At 37.8% G+C, this 12558-nt stretch overlaps 1 protein-coding gene across 3 annotated transcripts in view; it reads right to left on the reverse strand.

Annotated features, from left to right (window-relative positions):
- Positions 1 to 12558, reverse strand: part of GRIK2 (glutamate ionotropic receptor kainate type subunit 2) — a 595148-nt gene that overhangs the window by 204948 nt on the left and 377642 nt on the right. The window lies entirely within an intron of this gene.

A 12558-nucleotide genomic window follows, 5' to 3' on the forward strand; every position in this document is an offset into this window, starting at 1 on the left:
TAAAGTTAATATTAAAGTATGTAAAAAGGATTCAATATGTAGGAACAAAGATAAGGAACCAATTGTAGGGGGGGAAAACATACTATGATAATCCTGAAGGGAGTAAGGATAAAAATTTAATTTTCTTTATTGAGTTCAAAGCAACATTTTGATGAGTATGTTCAACTTCATTAGAATGTCTCACTATAGTGGCATCATTCTGAATGTTATAGCAATTTGGATGTTAAAAATGTTCATAATGTTGGTCAAAGTACCCTGCCATCCTAGGCTGGAACACTTTACAATGCATGACAAACTAACCTAAGAAGATAAGGTGGCACAGTAGGCCTAGGTTTAAAGCCTGGCTTAAATCACACGTAAAAATGAATGTTGTGGACTCAGCCAATTGCCTTGTCCTTTCACAAAACCACCATGTAATTTGACACAATTACTGCAGCAGCTTCTTTTCAAGACAAATAAATGATTGGAATAGCAGGGGGCTTGTAAGCTGGAATTGAATACATTGCTCAAGCTATGAATGGAAACTTGAATTAGGGCTGGTTTCAGCCAGTGCTGTTAGCCTTTTGCTTTCAGGAGCATAAAGTTCTCATACTACAAATTATAGGCAAAAAAAAAATGCAGTGAAGAAAAGGACAGACCAAATTCAACTCTTGTGAAAACCCATGGAAAAAATCTATTGACTTTGTCCCACTAACCTTACATTAGTGCCCAACACAATGAAGATGCAATGTAGGAAAAGGAAAAAAGATTGAAAGTCTAGAGTGGCTGAGGAAAAATATAATGATACAGATATTTTACCTGTGGAGAATAGTATTTTATGAATGAATTAAAAGTACGGTAGAGTATCTCCACTACAGCCAATGAACTCTTCAGCAGCTGTTTTTTTTAAAGGAAAAGGCAAAATTACAAACTGAACAGAGCCGAGGGCCAAGTTCACCTCACGTTAGTACCACTGATTCAGTGGAGTAGCACAAACAATAAATATGGCCAGTTTTGCTTAGATGTGTGTATGTGGATAGGGATGGGGGAGCCTGAAGCAATACAATCATTACTGTGTAAATTGAGAACTGTATTGCTTTAAAGGAACATTATGAGATTATTTCCTAAAGGATATTAAGTGTTCTTTAAATAAAGGTTGTTAAACATTTCCAAAATAAACCAGAGATTTATTTAGCTAGTTATCATCACTCTGCCACTCACAAGTGCTTTTATTTTAATAGAACAGGGAAGGACAATGATATAATCAAGATACTTGAAAAGGACACAGGGCAGGATCAAACACTCATGGCCACCCTTCTCCAAACACTTGCAAGTGGGGTAGATAAGTGCTTCAAACCTGCTCTCACAACATGTCTCATCCTTTAGGGATATCCCTGGCGTGTGGGTCATCAAGACGTAGCATGACATTTACTCTGACTCTGTAAACTGGCCACCTGGGCTCTGATGTTCCCCTGATTCCCACAGCCATCCTTTCCTTTCACATGCATTCAAATCCACTGAGGCAAGGTGGCGCTGGTTTATCTCCCTCATGTTGGGATTTTGAAGTACAGGACCACTAGGAGGGGAGAGGAAACAGAAAGCCGTGTCTGGCTATCCTCCTTCACAGCCCTAAACCCTTCTCAGTGTGGTCCCCTCCTGTTAAAAGGAAAGATGCTGGCTCAGGCAGGGCCTCCATCTTCTCCTCCATCTATGTGGTTCTTCAAAGGGCCAACCCAGGAGTGAAGAGAGAGAGCCAGAAATGTCCTACCTGCAGCAGGAAGGAGGGCAGTTGACCAAAGCTTAGGTGACTATTTTCCAGAGTCAATTAAGCCAATCACAGCTGACCCTGACATCGTGACCTGTTTTTTTCCAGGTACTGAGATATTCTGGATGGATGTTAGACCTCTCCACCCCTCACCCCCTATCTCTGAGGTGGGGCATGGGTATCTACTCATTCCCTGTTGTCTGAGCACAGTGAACGTGTGTGCTGCTGGTGTATGACTGATATTTCACTAAGCAGGACTTTCAAGGCTGGGGTTGCTTGATCTTCCCTCTGTCATGCTGTGCTAAAACCCTAATTCTAGTCTCCCTGATCTTCAGCTGCAGAACAATTTCTCCCTTCCGTAGCTACTGCTGCTAGGAGGGAGCCATAGGGATCTCTCAGAGACATCATAGGTAGGGCAGGATTTATCCTATTGGCAGAACCTCCCAGGTAAAATAACCCCCCCCCCTTCCTTCTTCTTTATATTTTAATTAGACATACCATACTGGGTTATTACTAACTTTGATCCTTTCTTTTTCACAAAGTGAGGGTCGGGATAAAAATGAGGATAATCATTCTTCAGCTTGCACTAAGTTGAAATTTGGCATACAAGCTCTCAGCACACAAGATATTAAATTATACTGCCTTCAGTCCACGCATGCAGCTCGACTTGACATTAATAAATGTTTCACTTATAAATCAAGAGCAGTGTATATGCCATAACATGGGTCATACGTTATTACTGGTACCTTATGCTGAACTGTAACAAGCCTCTCTGAGCAGCTGTAATGTTATCCATGTAATGAACTGTGCTTTAAGAATATTGAATCATTTATAGAAAGATTCTTTGGTGATGGGGTGAGGTGGCTACTTTTTGGGAGTGGTTTAGTAAAACCTTTTTGGTAAGATTTTGGTTTGCAAAACCAAAACCAGAAGTGGTTGAGATGTGTTTCACTTTATAAGAACCACCACGTTTTGAGGAGGAGAAGGCTGCTTGGATGAAAGGTTTGGTCTAACCTCCACAGTCAGCAAACTAGATGGCCATTGGCTTTTGTCTTGCATAACCTTGTCAGTTCTAATCTGGGTTTCATTTTATACAAACCTATATAATTCAGGGTTTGTAAAAGCAGTTCTAGTTTTAGTAACAGTATGTTCACAAATGGATACGTATTAATTAGACCACACAAAATCAGAAGGTTTGGATTAAGATGTCAGGATTTTATGTTTTTCCCCATCAACAGTAATGGCACTTTAAACACTTTCATGCTGATCACTGTTGGCGGGCAAAATGGAATCTTGCCCGCCAGGACTTCTGAAATATGTCAAGGAAAAATGAATTTTCAATTCTTTCTATAATAATGTAATTTTTAAATGTAAACGCTCAGGGCCTGCTTCCCAGCATAGCACCAGTGAACAGTGAGTGCCAAGAGCATTATTTGGTAACATTTTACATTTACTTTGCACCAATGCAGATGAATACATAATATGCTGAGTAAAGTTGAGTAGGTCCCACATAGCCAACTTCTGCTCTTATTTACAGCCTTACTTATTTACAACCATAAGGGTCTTATTAGTTACCTGAGAACAAAATTTGGCCTATATTTTGTTAGGGTGAAATTTATCTCTATGCAAAAGCCCAGTGGAAGGCTATGCACCACTTTAATCCCACTGACATCTTACACTGAGGATTTGAGTGGTGTATAAGTTTTGCATTAGCCCCTGCAAACAGCTGGATTTCAGTATCTGTGATTTGGGTATTTAAGCTTTTTAGTTTGCCTTTTAAGACTGCATCCACTCTGATTTTGCTTGTTTGTGCCTTGGCATTATAGCATATCTGAGATTGGTCCAAGAGTTCTGCTATTAAGTTAGGACAGCATGGTAAACTAAAGGCAGAGGGTCAGCTTTCACTCGATTTTTCACTAGATTTTAGTCAGTTATTTTCATATAGTTTTGTTTGTATATGCAAGACATATACAAACAAAAAGTGTGTCTGTAGCTTTAAGATTCATACATTGCCATAGCAAACATGCCTTCTTACTATGTTTGCCAAATGTAATAGCACCCCATAAAGTCCAGAGTGGTAGGCAAAGTAGGCAATTGAGTTTAAATAGCATAAAGCTTCCCCCTTGTGAGGGCCTGACTTGTAGCAATTAAGAAGAAATTAAAAGCTAACAGTAGCACATTCAGCTGCTGCTTTAGCAGCTGTTACTTTATTAATACAAAAGTAAGCCTGCTGACAATTTCAATACATATGGACTAGATTTACAAAATCATTTTTAACTGGTGCTTAGATTTTCAACATGTACTTGTTATGATATGAAACCATCATTGCAAGCCAGATTGTTTTCAGAAATATAAATACTTTCAGTGGCACCGGCTGACAATGAATAGATCCTTGACGTCATCTGATACCGTCTTAGGTCATAGCAATGGTTAGTCCCACAAAGCTCTGGAAATCAATGATCTGTACTCATTATAAGCCTTTAAAACACATTGTTTAAATGAGGGTCTTGCTTTATCTCCTAATAGTACCATCAGCTATAAAACACTGCCAGGCTTCAATTAAAGCAGACTGTCAACATGAGAGCGGTAACTGTACTGCATGCCATTATGCAAACAAAAACAATGATGGTATGAGTTCAACCTGACAAAGTAATTATTTGGAATCATTCAGACCATGTTTTTTCAATGCAATTTCTATTCTTTCTCTCCATCTGCACAGTGATGTCTAGAGGTGATTTCCAACATCTTATTTTTCCCTTTGTTTTTTATGGCCTGGATGTTTACCTGGAAAAAAAAACTATTACTCAAAGTATCGGGAGCTCTATACAGATAATTAGCTAATTTACCTCATAGTTTGTGCTATCATCAATCCATGTAAGTAAATCTGACTACTATTCTGATGCATTCTCATTTGGTGCTGCTGGTGCTGACTGGATCTTACAGCTGCACTTACAAATTAAAAGGTAACAATCCCATAGGTTGGTAAGTGAGGTGTATCATTACAAAACTGAAATTTACCTTTCAGTTTATTCATCAACCAGCTGTTTGAGAGAAGCTCCTTCTTTAGAACTCCATATTCAGTTTTTGAAATAAAGCGTAAAATATGGGGAGTGATGCATTACATTATTTAACAGCTTATATAGCATTGCTTATTCCTTCAAAATAACCAAGAAGTTTCTAGCTGTTGATTTATTAAGCTACTATTTCAGCCAGGCATTTTATACTAACCCCATTTTAATCAAGTGTTTCTCAGACTGAATGTTAAGGGACCACAAGCAGTGGACCAAGAAACTACTCTTAGCACTAAGATGGATGACAATGAACTACAGCAAACCTTCTTAATAAAATCTCAACCTTTTCCTTATGATTTCACTCCAGTAGAGTTTTCCACAGAGGGTTATTCTGATGGTTTAAGAAAACAGGATTCCCAAGTGTGAGAGAGCAGAAGGAGTGAGTGAAGTGACTCTGGGAAGACGGCAAGGACATCATGTCTGAGGAGGCGAACTGTATGCCAAGTCCCAAAGGAGCTCACCTCGTAAGAACTGATAAAAAAGACTCTGTGAAGGAACCCTTTCACATACCCAGGCTCTGGGGTAAGAGCCATGCCCAGGGACAGATTTTTGAGACTTTGCATTTACTTTTGAATGTATTTTTCCGGAATATTTCCAGACCCCAATAAAGGTGATGAATGAATAAGCAAGAATTTGGAGTCTGTGTTAAAGGTCCTGGAAGGGGAGGGGGAGGAAATACAGAAGAGAGCAATGTAGAAGCAACCCAGCAAGGTGCATGGGCAGTTGACAACTTGCTTACCCCAAGGCATAAGAAGGTATGGACTAAAAAAAAATGTGTACTTTCAGTTTCTATTAGTATAATCAGATGTTCATAAAGTAGATATTGTAGTTCAGTATTTTTCCATTAAAAAAACAACGTAAGTTGTTACATAAATTAAATTACCAAGAAAATGAGAAAACTAAAACAGATCTGACTTTTGCTCATTCTTACTCCAAACCCTAATTTTCATATAATGAAAAAGTGTACAATTTAAGTAAATATCAATAAATCCATTAATGCCTTTCAGATGTGCTAATAGTTATCGGAAAGGTGGACAAGTACTATTAGTATAAGGTACATTTATTTGAGAGGAGGGAAAATGAACGGATCTCCATTTACATGCTGGAACCCCACTGCATCTAAAAGTTATTTTTACCCCTGTAAACAAAAAAAAACAAAAAAAAGAGGAGGAGTCTGGTAGAACCTTAAAGACTAACAGATTTATTTGGGCATAAGCTTTCGTGGGTAATAAACCCACTTCTTCAGATGAATTTCCCACAAAAGCTTATGCCAAATAAATTTCTTAGTCTTTAAGATGCCACCGCACTCCTCATTTTTGTGGATACAAACTAACATGGCTACCCCCTGATACTTTACCCCTGTAGATTATCAACAATATTTTTTATTGCAGACAACTGACTACTTTATTCATAAATTAAAAACAATTGTTAAAATAAGATGCATAGATTGTAAGGCCAGGGGGAGCATCATGATAATCTAATTCACACAACAGGCTTGAGAACCTTGCACAATAATTTCACAATCAAGAGCCCATAACTTCTGTTTCAGCTACAGTATACCTTTTAGAAATGCCTTGATTTAAAGGCTTCAAGTGATGGAGAATCCACCAGATGCCTAGATTAATTGTTCCCATAGGTAATTGCCCTCACTCCTAAAAGATTGTTCCTGATGTTCAGTCTGAACTTGTCTCACTTCAGCTTCCCACCATTGGATCATATTATGCCTTTTTCCGCCCTGAGGCTTTAAAGAACCATCTACTATCAGAAATCTCTTTCCCATGTAGGTACCTGGAGACTGTGATCATGTTGCCTTTTAGCCTTCTCTTCAGTAAACTAAATAAACTAATCTTCTTTAGTCTCTCACTAAAAGGCATGTAAAAGCAGCAAAGAGTCCTGTGGCACCTTATAGACTAACAGACGTATTGGAGCATGAGCTTTCGTGGGTGAATACCCATGTCGTTGGATGCATGTATCACCCACAAAAGCTCATGCTCAGATACGTCTGTTAGTCTATAAGGTGCCACAGGACTCTGCTGTTTTTACAGATCCAGACTAACACGGCTACCCCTCTAATACTAAAAGGCATGTTTTCCAGATCTCAAAACATTACTGTACTATTTTCTGAACCATTTTTAAATTGTCAACATCCTTTTTGAAGTGTAGACAGCAGAACTGGATATTAATGGTCTCACTAATGTTATATACAGAGATAATACCACCATCCTGTTCCTACTTGACAGTCCCCTAATTATACATCTAAGAACTTAAATTACTCTCTTAGCTACAGCATCTCACTGCAAGATCATGTTCATATGGTTATCTACCATGACCCCAAGTCCTTTTTAGAGTCACTGCTTTCTAGGATACAACCCTCCATTTTTTAAGCATGACCTATGTTCTTTGTTCTTAATGTATGACCTTGTATTTAGCCATGTTAAAATGTATATCATTCAAATGTGCCAGTCTTACCAAGAGATCCAGATTGGTTTGTGTCACTGACCTCCCCCTCGTTATTTATCACTTCACCAATTTTTGCATCATCTGCAAATCTACCAGCAATTATTTTATATTTTCTTCCAGATCCTGATAAAGATATTGAATAGCATTGGGCCAAAAACAGATCACTGCAGAAACTCACTAGGAACCCCTCTCATTTGATGACAATTCCCAAGTTACAATGACTGTTTACGATTTATCACTTAATAAACTTATAATCCATTTAATATAAGGTAAAATGAGTTTATATAGTGCTAACTTTTAAAATTGGAATGTCAAGTGGGACAAACCTTACAGAAATGTATATGTATTATGCCGACACAATTACCTTTAACTTTGATCTCATCACAAAATTATGTCAAGTGGTGGTGGTGGGTTTTTTTTTTTTGACAAATCCTATTTCACATACAGTCATGTTGATTGACATTAATTATGTTGTCATCTTTTAATACTTTACTGAATGTATCCCTTAGGAGCTTTTTCATGATTTTGCCCTGGACTGAAATTAAAGTAACTGTTCTATAGTTTCCCAAGTCATCTCACTTACTCTTTTTAAATATTGACACATTTGCTTCTTCCCTCCCGCCCCCAGTCACCTCAGTATTCCAAGATTTATTACAAAATATAATTATTGCTTCAAAGCTAATTCTTTGAACATCCTTGGCTAAAAATTAGTAAGGCCCTAACCATTAAGTACCAAAAGAATCTGAGATGTTTTCAGTATTTCCCACCCCAATCACTATAAATCATGAGTTAAGCCCCCCAAATCAGGAAGTTTTTAAATTTTTGTTTTAGTTCTTTTTCTTCCCAAGTCACATATTCATGGTTCTCTCAGCCACCATGCAAGCAAGAAACTTACCAAAAAAACCCCAAACAACAACAAAACTGATGCCCATGCAACCTTTTAATTCCAGCAGTTGAGGCTTAAATTAAAAACAACAAATACGATAAAAACACAATGCCTTTTACTGTCTGGAATATGCTGGCAAATTTACAGATCATAATGATACTACAGCATAATATTATATTCAATTTGTATACTCTTTCAGTTGCAAAGGAAAACATGTTTTTTTCATATTTCTTTTGACAGAGTTCCTTACATAGAGATAAATACTGGAACCTTTTTGTAGTGTGTTATTTTATGGCATTACACAATGCACAACTGTTTACATGCACTGCAAAAATATTTCCATTTATTTGCTATATAATTCAGCACATATTTTATTACTAACAAGATGTTGGCACAAATCTAAAAGGAAGTGCTGGCAGTGATTTTATTTACCAAGTGCTAATTTATTTCTGCTCTCCCTACAGCACATGTAAGGTACCTACTTATTTCACAAATTTTTGTTCTCACATTTAAAATTAATAATGCACTTATCAAAACCTTAGGCACCATTCAAGTATTAAAACACAATGATAAACTTGATTATTTTGAGCATAAACATTCACAATAAAAATAAGAATACAAATCTAAGGGCCAAATTTTTTTGTGCTTAACAAACTCCAACTGAGTCAAACCTCAACTGAAATTCAGCAGGAGCTTGGACTGATTAAGCACTTCAAATTTTAGTTCAAAGACCTTCAGCCTAGTCCCAGCACAACATATAACATTATAAGGCCTGTTGTTAAATGTCACTTAAGTGGGCCCTGTTCAATGATAGCGGGGTTAAACCCAGGGTCCTCCAGAGCTGAATACATGTGCCTCTACACCTCAAGGTAAAGAACCAACTTCTATAATTGGTGATGCCAACAGACACACATTCTCTGTGGACCAGGTACCAAAGGAGCTGCACAACACATACCAGTGGGCTATTCCAGCACCGAGCCACACTACAGAATGCCTATGCAGCTCAACCTGCAAGCCTGGAATCTAGCAGTATATTATGGCCATAAAATTAAGGTTCATCTTGAGAATTAAAATGCCACATCCTTCAGTTGGTTATTTGGAAAAAGGCAAAAATCATGCCGTCCAAATAAAATATTGTAAAGAACACAGAAAACACATTTCTCTCTCTCTCCAGCAGGGGCCAAGCTGAGGCAACTTTCAGGAAAATCAGAGACTGACACTCCGACAGACAGAGAAGTCCCTCCCTCTTCGACCAATTAAATTACATGGGGGTAGAACTAAGGCCTGGTCCACACTAAGCAATTAAACCGATTTTAACAGCGTTAAATCGATTTAACGCTGTACCCGTCCACACTACAATGCACTTTATATCGATTTAAAGGGCTCTTTAAATCGATTTCTGTACTCCTCCCCAACAAGAGTAATGCTAAAATCGATATTAACATATCGATTTAGGGTTAGTGTGGCCGCAAATCGAAGTTATTGTTATTGTTATTATTGGTTAGCTACCCACAGTGCAACGCTCCGGAAATCGATGCTAGCCTCGGACCATGGACGCACACCGGCAAATTAATGTGCCTAGTGTGGCTGCGTGCAATCGATTTTATAATATCTGTTTTATAAAACCGGTTTAAGTTAATTCGAAATTACCCTATAGTGTAGACATACCCTAAGTTACAGGAGCTATGTTGGAAGGCAGGAGAGAGTGCTAGCATCTGTGATTCTGAGGGAAAGTCACACTTGGGAGAAGAGGCATATTGAACAGGGATGGGCCTGACAGGGGAAGCTATAGTCCTAGACACTAAGAATCCAGGTTGGGATTTGTACCAGAGTGTTTCCTCTACACCTAGAACTGACCAGAATTTGGGCTGATAGACACCTCATTCAGGCTCTAATAGTTGGAGTGCCTAAAGCCTTTGTCTTCAGTGTTTGTGATGTGGTGGTCATGGCTACAAACTAACCATTTTCTGTCCCCCACTGCTCAGACAGACTTAGGCTCAGGCCTGTGTGAGATATGAGGGAATGAGTTTCAATGTATGCAGCAAAGTAATTTCCTTTCTGGGGGGAAAAAATACCTATTAGAGTACTAGGAGGTATTCTTTCCTTTTGGTTATTAAATGGGTATGCCTCCCACGCATCATTGTAAAAACATGAAAATATATTACAACTAGGCATAAATGTATATTTTGCATAAAAGTGTGTTTCACTCTTCAACTGTTCTTCCTCACTATGATATCTCATCTTCTTCATATGGCTCAAAGAGACAGCAATAATTTACAGGAATTCTATATCGATTTGTTATCTTTTACAACTGCTTATGCTCTAAATCTACCATAATTTAGCTGAACTTCAGTGCATTAAAGAAAAGGAAATGCAGGTCATGCATTTCTGTGAACAAGAACTATAAGTCATTTCCTTCCATAATTTTCTATGCTGGTTTCTGTATAAAAATGAATTGCAGCCCTGTAATTTTACTTCTATTTTGTGTGCACGTATAGCAAAACCTGGGCTTTCACTAGCGGATTACCAGTACTGTCTCTTAGATTGTACCAACATATGATGCAAGCCTAAACTAGTTTGCTTGCTGATTGTTTTGCATTTGGAACACACAAAGGAACCAAAAGCTGATTACTTCCAGATAACAGCAAAAATAGGACAAATAAGGCCAGAATAAGACATGAAGACTGGAAGTGTGAATATGCTGAGTTCTACAGCGTGCACAGGGCAGAATTCATCACTGCACAGGTGCCAGGCTCCTGGCTGCCAGAACACCCATGAGGACTGTCTGAACTTGTGGCCCCTGCTATAATAGCCCCTTATAGACCATTGCAGCAATAAATAGTGAGGCCATATGAATTCTTTTGACCTTTCCCTCTTCCGCCTTCAGATTGCCTTCTGGACTGAGATACAGAAAAGGATGGATGTGGTTTCTTGATTACACAGATTTTGTTTACCATCTAAATATATATTAGCATATATATAAAGTAAGTTAAAAAAATAAAGGAAACTTTGAAGCTTATGTACAGAGCAAATGCCAGGGCTAGCAAAACTAATGCTGGTCCTAGATTTACCTATTAATTTAAAATTTAAAAAAAAATAGTAAAATAAAAAAATTTTTTATAAACCCAGGGAAAAAGAATTTTCAGCACAGTACAGAAATTTAAAGCATTCCTTTCTTTAGCATCATCATTAAGATTTAATAATTTTATTTATCTAACCTCACAAGCTGGGGTTTGTTCAACTAGGTAATTCCAGTTATGAATGGGGATTATACTTGTCTCCCCGAAACCCTAGATCAGTGCATATTCTATTTTTAGCCTCTGGTCATACTTCTCGTGTAAAAATAATTGGTCCCTGATCTGTATTTTAATTGGTCCATTGATAATATTCCTTTGTCAATAACTTCCTGTCGGATAATATTTGTTAAATATTCTCTATCTATTTCAAAATTTGCTAAATTTAAATATCCTAAGGCTGCTCACCAACAGCAATGAAAGGCAATTCTTAGTAAATACAGGTGCCAGGTCTGGATATGGGCAGGAAAAGCTCTCCTGGACAAGAGGTAGAAAAGAAAATACTGGTTTCCATACAGAAATCTGTATAGGCGAAACTCTCTAATGAAATCAATGGGATTTGCTATAAATTTCCCCATGAGTACAGTGTGCCCTATATTTTAAAATAAGTCCAGTGCTTTTAAGCATCAGCCTTGCTGCTTTCAAAGAGTATGTTTGTTTCCACGATACTGTCAACAGATGATCTACTTATTGGACATTTCTGTCCATAACCAAAGAGAAGGAGAGCAAGAAAATGAGGAAAGGAGAAGAAAGAGGTGTGAAGAAGAGTTAAATACACTACTGAAAAGAAGTAGGCACCAGAAAAAAAAGATCTGTGGAGAAAGTGTTCTTAGTGAAGGCTGAATACGAGAAAGCTAAGGGCAAATAATTTCTGGTCGCACTGCAAGGGGCAAGAAACTCATAATTTATAGCCTTTCTTACAAACCATACTGTTGGAATAGCATCTTTCAAAAAAGAGCAAATTGGGACACTACTCTCCAAATCTCTGGGTATCCTGAGACCAGCAGAGAAATGCCACAGATCTCAAAGCATCACTTAAGAACTAATGAAATCAATGGGATTTGCTATAAATTTCCCCATGAGTACAGAATTGCCTTTCATTGCTGTTGGTGAGCAGCCTTAGGATATTTAAATTTAGCAAATTTTGAAATAGATAGAGAATATTTAACAAATATTATCCAACAGGAAGTTATTGACAAAGGAATATTATCAATGGACCAATTAAAATACAGATCAGGGACCAATTATTTTTACACGAGAAGTATGACCAGAGGCTAAAACTAGACTCTCCAAGCTACACCCTTGGCTCCTATCCCCAGGGGC

The sequence above is a fragment of the Gopherus flavomarginatus genome, chromosome 4 (genome assembly GCF_025201925.1).
Source record: "Gopherus flavomarginatus isolate rGopFla2 chromosome 4, rGopFla2.mat.asm, whole genome shotgun sequence".
Lineage (NCBI taxonomy): Eukaryota > Metazoa > Chordata > Testudines > Testudinidae > Gopherus > Gopherus flavomarginatus.